Here is an 8,855-nt window from a genome sequence, read left to right as displayed (position 1 = left end):
TTGATCATAACATGAAGGTTAGGAGTCCAAAATCATGTCTATTTCCAACTCCTTGGGGAAGTTCACATTCAGTTTCAGCAAACGGTCTACATACCTTTGCATTTTCTGCATGTGGCCCGTTATGGGTTTACCATCCTTCATTCGGGTTGTTATCATGGAGGAAATGATTTTATATCGCTCTTGACAAGCACTCTAATGGTAGTGGTCCATCAAATCCTGGTGCATCTCAAAAGGATAGTAGTTCTCATAGGACTTTTGGAGCTCGACTGTCATAGTGGCCAACATGATGCATGCCACTTTGGTAGCATCTCTTTCATGTGCCTGATATTCAGCGATCTCCTCAGGAGTAGCAGACGGCTCAAGTTCCTTTAGCTCCTTGTCGAGGACATATTCTTTGTCCTCATACCGAATGACCATCCTGATGTTCCTGATCCAATCCATAAAGTTGGATCCATCAAAGATGACTCTCCCACAAAGGTTCATGAGAGAGAAGGAGTCGGTATGGTTTGAGCCAGAAGCAACATTGTTGGAAGACATCTGAAAAGAAGAAAGACAAGTTTAGATTAGATATAAAGATAGTCCTTAATAAAACACCCAAATTTAATATTAAGGCTAGGACCCAACACAATATTTTATAACTTAGAAGAGGGATGCCGTAATCCAAGCTATAAAATATTTGAAGGTAGGTGAATGATGATTCACCAATTTCCACTATGAAAAACTAAATAAATTATTAGGTTTTAATTGGTTTTGAAACTCCTAGATTCTTTGAGATTCATTGAACTTTTCAATGGCATGTTTCAATCTCGAGTGTGCCCTTCAGGTTTTGTGACTGGGATGCCGAGGATCACAAAACAAGGTGTGAAGTAACCATGCAAATTACTTGGTACCCTTAATATTCACCCCTCAATCGATGTGACAGTTAACCACACACGCTCCACTGATACTATGATAAACATTAAGTCACCCTTTTCCTACCTTGTTAAGTCCAGGTTAGTGTGTCGGTTAACCACACACGCTCCACTAACGACTTAATCAAAGTGCAATGTGTAATTTCATGGGTTAGCACCTTATTTACATTTTCCTTAAGTAACTAAGATTGAGAATTTATAAAAAAACATTTATTTACTTTATATTCATCATACTTTTAATGAGAATTTAAAGTCCTTATCTTACCCGTTCGGCTGATGACCCTCCACCGATCAAGGAAATGGTGGGTGAAAGTGGACACCCATTTAACTGCCATTTTATAGGCAGCAACCTTATACCCCCTTATAGACCGGCTTCGTGAATAAGGCCTACTGATGGTAAAACGACTTATTCTTATACATATATAATTATTATTAAACTTATAATATTATAAAGTATAAGGGTTGAATTTTAACTTTTCAAATTCTAGGTTTTGGAACTAATGTTTTTAAAGTTACTTTACATGCTCCAAAACTTGAAAGCAAGTTTTGTAACTTTCAAAACTTTTCATCTTTCATAACTTATGAGTTAAATGGTTTAATAAAATGAGAGACTTTTCATTTTAAGTAACCTATGTGTTTCTTTAATGGACTTAAAAGAACGACTTTTGGTAATCCATAACTTGAGGACAAATTACGGATTCCATTAAAACACATAATGATCAAGAATTAAACTAACAAGTAAGTTACAAATAATTCCTATGATCTTCTAAACTCATAAGTTCATGAACATGCATATCAACAATTTCAAGAATCATAAATTAACCATATATGACTTGAAATTTTGATAATAGCTATTGAAAATGGATTAGCATAACCATTACACCATCTAAAGCAAGTTTTATAACACCAAAACAGCTTAGGGTATTGTTTCTAGTCCATTTCCAGCAGCAAAACTCGAAAATCTGCATTTTCGGGCTCCTACTCGCGAGTCCACGAATCTACTCAATGAGTAGGATGAATTTAGTCATGGACTCGGCGATTTCATGTTGCAGAGTGCAGAAAAACTGAGTTTTTTTCACAATTTTGCATCAAGTATCAAACAAACAAGCCTAGGCTCTGATACCACTGAAGGGTTTTGAGCATTCTAACACTCCTAAGGTGTACATGCAACCCTAGAAACCTTGGATCCATGTTTTACTATGATACATGCAAAACTAATTTTCCAAGGTTCTTAACCTATCTAGCATAACATGCGGAAATTTTAAACATAAATGCTAGAAGAAGAACATACATTTTGTAGTTTGGATTCCTTGAGAACCTTGTGAGCCTAGCACCTCAAGTGTGATGCCTCAAATGTCTCACACAACATTACAACTCTTGGAATAGACTTGAGAAAAGTTCACTAACACCTCAAAATCGGATTTCCCTCTTGTTCTTAACTTAGTAGTCGATTTTGCTTGCCTTGGAGCTTCTTATATAGTTGTGGCACAAGTAGGGTTACACCATGTAAACCCTAATTGTCATGGCTTTTCATATTCCATGATCCATGGGTTTGTAACCTCCATGGATTATGCATGGAGCACCTTATGGGTTTTAACCCAATCCATACAAACTGTGGATCATTAGCCGAATATACAAGAATAGATGATTTACACAATCAACCCCATATATTTAATTAGTCTCTTTTTGATCACTTAATTAATTCCAAATTAATTCTTTGATCAGTATTAATTAAATAATATTATTAATATATTAGAAGTTATAATATATTAATAATCCTTAAGTGTCCTTTCTCTCATTTAGTCTATCCAAGTGTTGCAATGCCATGCAACCCCAATGGACCATGCTAATCAGGTCAAGTACATTCCAGAAATAGTTATGAACTTAGACACCTAATCCAACAGAGTCAAACTCTTTCTTTTGAGTTGTAACGCCTCGAACCTATCAGATATATTTCGAAACCCGCTTTCTTTTGATTATTGCCTTTGATAGTCCTCGGAGAAGTTATGGTGAGTCCCGGGAAGTACAAGGACTAAAGTTGAAACTTTAAGCCAAGGAGGGAGTACGCTAAGTGTACATAAGGGTATGCTAGGCATACACTCATGTACACTGGGTGTACTCACGTCAGTTGAAAAACCCTAATGTTTGGGGTTGGGACTATATAAACACCCTTATGGCTCATTCTTTTGCTTTACCTCAGCCTCCATACGTCAGAGAACGCCCCAAAACCCTAGTTTGTGTGTGAAGAGTGAGTTAGTATGCATCTTGAGCCTTGGAGAGGAGTTGTTGCACCAAGAAGCTAGAGGAGGAAAGCCAGGCCTTAGATCTGAAGTTGGGTTATACCATTAGAGCTCTAGAAGGTAAAAAGATTGAAACTTTATGCATATTTGCTTTAGATCTAGACATTCTAGCTTTATGAAGGTCTTATTGTCCCTATATTTCCCAAGATGATGCATGTGAAGTCCTAGACGAAACAAGTTGTCCTTTCAGACTTTTGGAGAGGTCCTAAGTGATAAAAATCGGTCCTTTTTAGCTAGACTTGATCCATGCATGTGATAAGAAGGTCTTAATGGGTTAAGACTATGGGTTAAGGACTTTCTGGACGTCCAAAGTGATAAAGTCCGGAACTTTATGATTCTATGGCATATTTGATCGATGGATCTGGAATATGGGTTCAAGAGCTCAACCCATTAAGCACTTATTAAGATTTTGGTAATGCCTTGCATACGCCCTGTGTAAGATCTGTACGCCCAGCGTACGTGGTCAGCGGTCCCGATGATGGTCAACGAAGATCTACGCTACGCCCAGCGTAACTGGAGAGGTACGCCCCACATACGCTCCGTGTTGGACTTTTGGCTCGTGGGCTTAATGCCTTGGGGCGGTTATGGGCCAATTGGGTTTAATCCCTTAATGGGCTATGGATATACTATTGTTTTGGCCAGGTTGGAGTAGTTGGTCTTGTGTTAGGCCCAATAGGATGATGGGCCCAATTTAATAAATTAGGCCAATAATAGACTTGGACAATTTGGGTCTCTTGACATCTTCAAGGTCTTGTTAATTAATTCGTATTCTTTATCTTTTAGTTGAGGGTGTCGGGCGTAGCCGCTGAAGACTCTCAGTTCAGTTTTGCACTACTGTTAGGTGAGTTCTCCTCACTATACCAACAGGGTCTACAACACTAGGTCGGTCCCTTGGGATTTTATCCCAGAGTTAGCATGTGTTTCATATTCATGATAAGTTAAATTGGTACCCTGGTACCTAGGGTATCATGCGGTTATGATCTATTGGATTGGTACCTTGATAGATAGAATGGTGTTATGCTTAGCAGTTAGTATGATCTATGCTTATTGCTTGATTATGTGCTATTTATATGTCGACATACATGGATGGGTTGGGTTGAGGTGGTGTCCTGCTTTGTGCGGTTGAGGCCAACATACCCGGGGCGGTTCGGATAGGCTGTAGGCCCATAGGAGGTGGTCCAGTCATGCTGGAGGCCCGACGAGCGGTCCAGATAGGTTGTAGGCCCGTAGGAGGCGGTCCAGTTATGCTGAAGGCTCATTGTACATGTTGTTTGTTATTGTTGTCGTTACCTTTATTATTGGATGGTAGAGGTTGGTATTTTGGGGGTAACTCATTATGCCTTTGAGCTTACATTTTATCGATTATTGTTTCAGGTACTTCAGTTGACAATGGCAAGGAGAAGGCGTGACATACACATCCCCGTTTTTATGATTTTGGATTTCTAGGAACACTAATATGAAAACATTTTGAAAGCAATTAGAACTTGTTGATGTTTGAATAACTTTTATTTGTGTAAAATGGTTTTGGAAAGTTTAAATTTCTTCGTAAATTTTTGGGTTGTTACAAGTTGGTATCAAAGCCTTGGTTTCAGTGAATTGGAGGACCATGTGTGTGAATCCAGTCTCAAATCAAGGAAAGAATTTTTCAAAATGATTTTTAAAATAAAATTCAATTTAAATGAAGGGGATGTGTTGTGTACCATCAACCAAAACTAATAAATAGACCCTGAAATACCATACTGTTATTTGATGTTATGATGTGTTAAAACCGCATGCTAGAGATAGGCTAGGGATCTTCAGGAATTGATTGATAGAATTGCGTGATTATATGATGCCTGCTAGCCTAGGGTTTTCCTTAAATGTGTTTGACATCATTACTGTAGTCGATTGGTGTATGTATCACGGTTATGCACAATTAAGATCTTATAGCCTGAGAATACTTGATTTGGCCCTATCTTCTGTGCTTGTCTAATTGGGGGCTTAGGTTAGAGTCGGATATTCGAAAGTCTATTGGGTCTAGCGTTATGCTTGTCTAGCATACACTAGTGCTGCAGGGGTTGGTGGAAGTTTCATGATTAGTTTGCATGAGGCCGGTTATGGGGTGATTAATCTTCTCAAGGGTCGAAAGTAGAAAGATTATAATGTATGTGTATACTAGGGTATTATGATGATATTTGAGAAAAATATGGGTAGGTGTGGAAGGAAATATGGGTCCGTACTACTAAAAGCACATGACCCATACGCGTGTCAAGGAAGTTGTAATCCTTAGGGTTAGTTGGGGGTTGGTTCCCATTTCTTGGGATTATCTGATATATTTATATTTTCAGTATGGTGATGACGAGGCGCTTTGGAGCCGCATCCAGATCGGGATCGGGGACAGGAGTTGACAGGCAGGGGGAACCAGTACCATCCGAGGTTATTGTTCAGATAGGGACAGATGAGTTGGATGCTAGGATTCGGGAGATCCTGCATGATGAGGTTGCTACACTGTTTCGGGCTCAGTTACCGGAGATGTCCGGGTCTATTAAGACTGCCATGGTGGAGTACTTTGACGAGCGTTATGCGACCTTGGCTGAGACGGCCGCTGCTGCAGCTACATCGGATGTAATAGCAGCAAGAGGAGGAGCTGCTCGAGCCTTTCAGTATCGGGACTTTAACAACACGAAGCCCCCGACTTTTGATGAGATTCAGTATCCGATTATTGCTATGAGATGATTGTTCGACGTGGGGGGTGTTTCTTCACATGTCCGTGACCTAATGATCAGAGGGTGAGATGTGCTCTAAACCTATTGCGGTCTAGGGAAAAGGATTGGTGGAGATTGGTTACTGGATTATACACTGAGGAGCAGCGAGCTGCGATTTCTTGGGATCAGTTCAGAGACATGTTCAATACCCGTTATGTTCTGCGCGTGGAGAGGGAGAGACTGGCGCAGGAGTTATTAGACCTGCGACAGGACAAGGAGTCGGTGGCAGAGATTACCAGGCTGTTTACTAAGAGGGCGATGTTTTGCCCGGAGTTCGCGTCAGAGCAGGCACAGATGAATCGTTATATGGGTATGCTCAAGACGAATATCAGGTAGTTTGTCGCGACGCAGAGGTTTAGTACGTTATTGGAGCTCTAGGAGGCCATGAGGAGGCGCGATTTGGAGATTGGTTTGTAGTTACATGAGGCGAGGCAGGCCCCAGGTTAGGTGCAGTCGGCGCCGAAGCAGTTCAAGACCGCAGATTCTAGGTCGGGAGGGCAACAAGCCTTTACTTGTGGGAAGTGCGGAAAGGTTCATTCGGGACTATGTCGACTGAGTACTGGATGCCACAAATGTGGCAAGGAGGGACATTACGCATGGGAGTGCCGCCAGCCCATCCCTACTCCTGATATGAGGATTTGCTATCATTGTCATCAGGTTAGTCATGTGAAGACCCACTGTTTGCACTTAGCTGCCAGACCGGCGCAGGCTCCAGCGCTGGCTACCTTGAGGATCACGGATGGGAGACATGGTGGTGCAGAGCCTCCAAAGGCTCAGGGAAGTGCTTTTCAGCTCATTACCAAGGAGGCCAGAGCAGCACAAGATGTGGTGGCCGGTATGTTTCTATACTCTTTCTTGCTGAATATATATGATTGTTTATTCTAAATTATTATGTGTACCTGTATTAGGTACGTTTTTAGTGAATTCTTTTCCTGCCTTGGTATTGTTCGACTCGGGTGCGACTCGGTCGTTCGTTTCTCAGACTTTCGGTAGCAGACTCGGTCTGCCTTTAGGAGAGCTCGAGTGTTCGTTATTAGTCTCTATAGCGAGTGAGCTTGGGGTTTCTACTTCTTTAGTTTATCGGGATTGCACGTTGGAGATATTTGGGATACCTTTTCCGATTGACCTGATTCCCATCCCCATGAGGGATGTCAGCGTGAATGTGGGAATGAATTTGTTGAGTCAGTTCGGTGCCATGATCGACTGCGAAGGTCAGCGGATTACAGTTCGAACCCCAAGTAGGGGAGAACTGGTGGTTTATGGTGAGGGCACCAGATCGGGTTTTGGATTTTGTTCGACCGCCAGGGCTCGGAAGTATATTCAGCACGGGTGTGCAGGTTATCTTGCGTACGTGGAGGATATGCGGGTCAGCAGCCCCTCTCCAGTTTCAGATGTCCCATTAGTTAGGGAGTTCACCGACGTGTTTTCAGAGGAGTTGACCGAAATACCTCCGGAGAGGCAGATCGATTTTAGGATCGACCTGGTGCCGGGTGCGGCCCCTGTGGCTAAGGCGCCATACCGACTGGCACCACCAGAGATGTAGGAGCTATCGTCATAGCTGCAGAAGTTGCTGGGGAAGCAGTTCATTCGTCCGAGCTGTTTTCCATCGGGAGCCCCGATACTCTTCGTAAAGAATAAGGATGGATCTCATCGGATGTGCATAGATTATAGGGAGTTGAACAAGTTAACGATGAAGAACCGTTACCCACTCCCAAGGATAGACGACCTGTTTGATCAGTTGCAGGGGGCACCTTGGTTTTCCAAGATTGATTTGATGTTCGGGTACCATCGGGTCAGAGTAAGGGAGGAGGATCTGTAGAAGACGACGTTCAGAACTCAGTATGGGCATTACGAGTTTGTGGTGATGCCATTTAGGCTCACCAATGTGCCAGCGATTTTCATGGACCTAATGAATCGGGTCTATAGACTAATGCTTGATCGCTCGGTCATAGTGTTCATTGACGATATCTTGGTATATTCCAAGACCCGGGAGCAATACGAGGAGCATCTACGGGAGTCATTGGGAGTTCTGAGGCGAGAACGGATTTATGTTGAGTTCTCGAAGTTTGAGTTTTGGTTACGAGAGGTTCGGTTCCTAGGGAATCTCGTTAACCAGGATGGGATTTTGGTCGATCCGACCAAGATCGAGGCCCTTATGCGGTGGGAGGTCCCAAGATCCCTCTCCGACATCAGGAGCTTTTTGGGTTTGGCAGGGTACTACTGGAGATTCATTCAGGAATTCTCCAAGATTGCAGTACCCCTCACTCGTCTGACGAGGAAGGGGGTGGATTTCCGGTGGGGCCCTGAGCAGCAAAGGGCGTTTGAGACCCTCAGGCAGGACTTGTGCGAAGACCCAGTCTTGACCCTCCTTGAAGGGGTGGAGGATTTTGTGGTGTACTATGATGCATCCATCATAGGTTTAGGAGCAGTACTCATGCAGAGAGGTAGGGTTATCGCCTACGCATCGCGGTAGCTGAAGTCGCATGAGACGAGATACCCCACTCCTGACCTGGAGATGGGAGCGGTGGTATTCGCTCTCAAGATTTGGAGACACTACCTCTATAGGGTCCGCTATACCATCTACACAGACCAAAAGAGTTTGAGTTATATTATGGATCAGCCGAACCTGAATGTGCGGCATCGCAGGTGGATGGAGGTAGTCAAGGACTACGACTGTGAGATCCTTTACCACCCAGGTAAAGTGAATGTTGTTGCAGATGCCTTAAGCCGCAAGGCGGCCGGACCATCTGTCCCAGTATCAGGCATGAGGATATTAGTGGATTCCACACTCGTGTGCTTGCTCAAATGAGCTCAGTCAGAGGGTATGCGTAGAGAGAACTAGAAACTAGAGAAGATAAAGGGTGAAAAAGCCCGGTTTGAGCAGGAGAGTTGGGGATTGA

Source organism: Lactuca serriola, chromosome 9 (genome assembly GCF_051521515.1).
Source record: "Lactuca serriola cultivar US96UC23 chromosome 9, Lser_US96UC23_V15, whole genome shotgun sequence".
Lineage (NCBI taxonomy): Eukaryota > Viridiplantae > Streptophyta > Magnoliopsida > Asterales > Asteraceae > Lactuca > Lactuca serriola.
Note: the sequence above shows the minus strand (reverse complement) of the source record.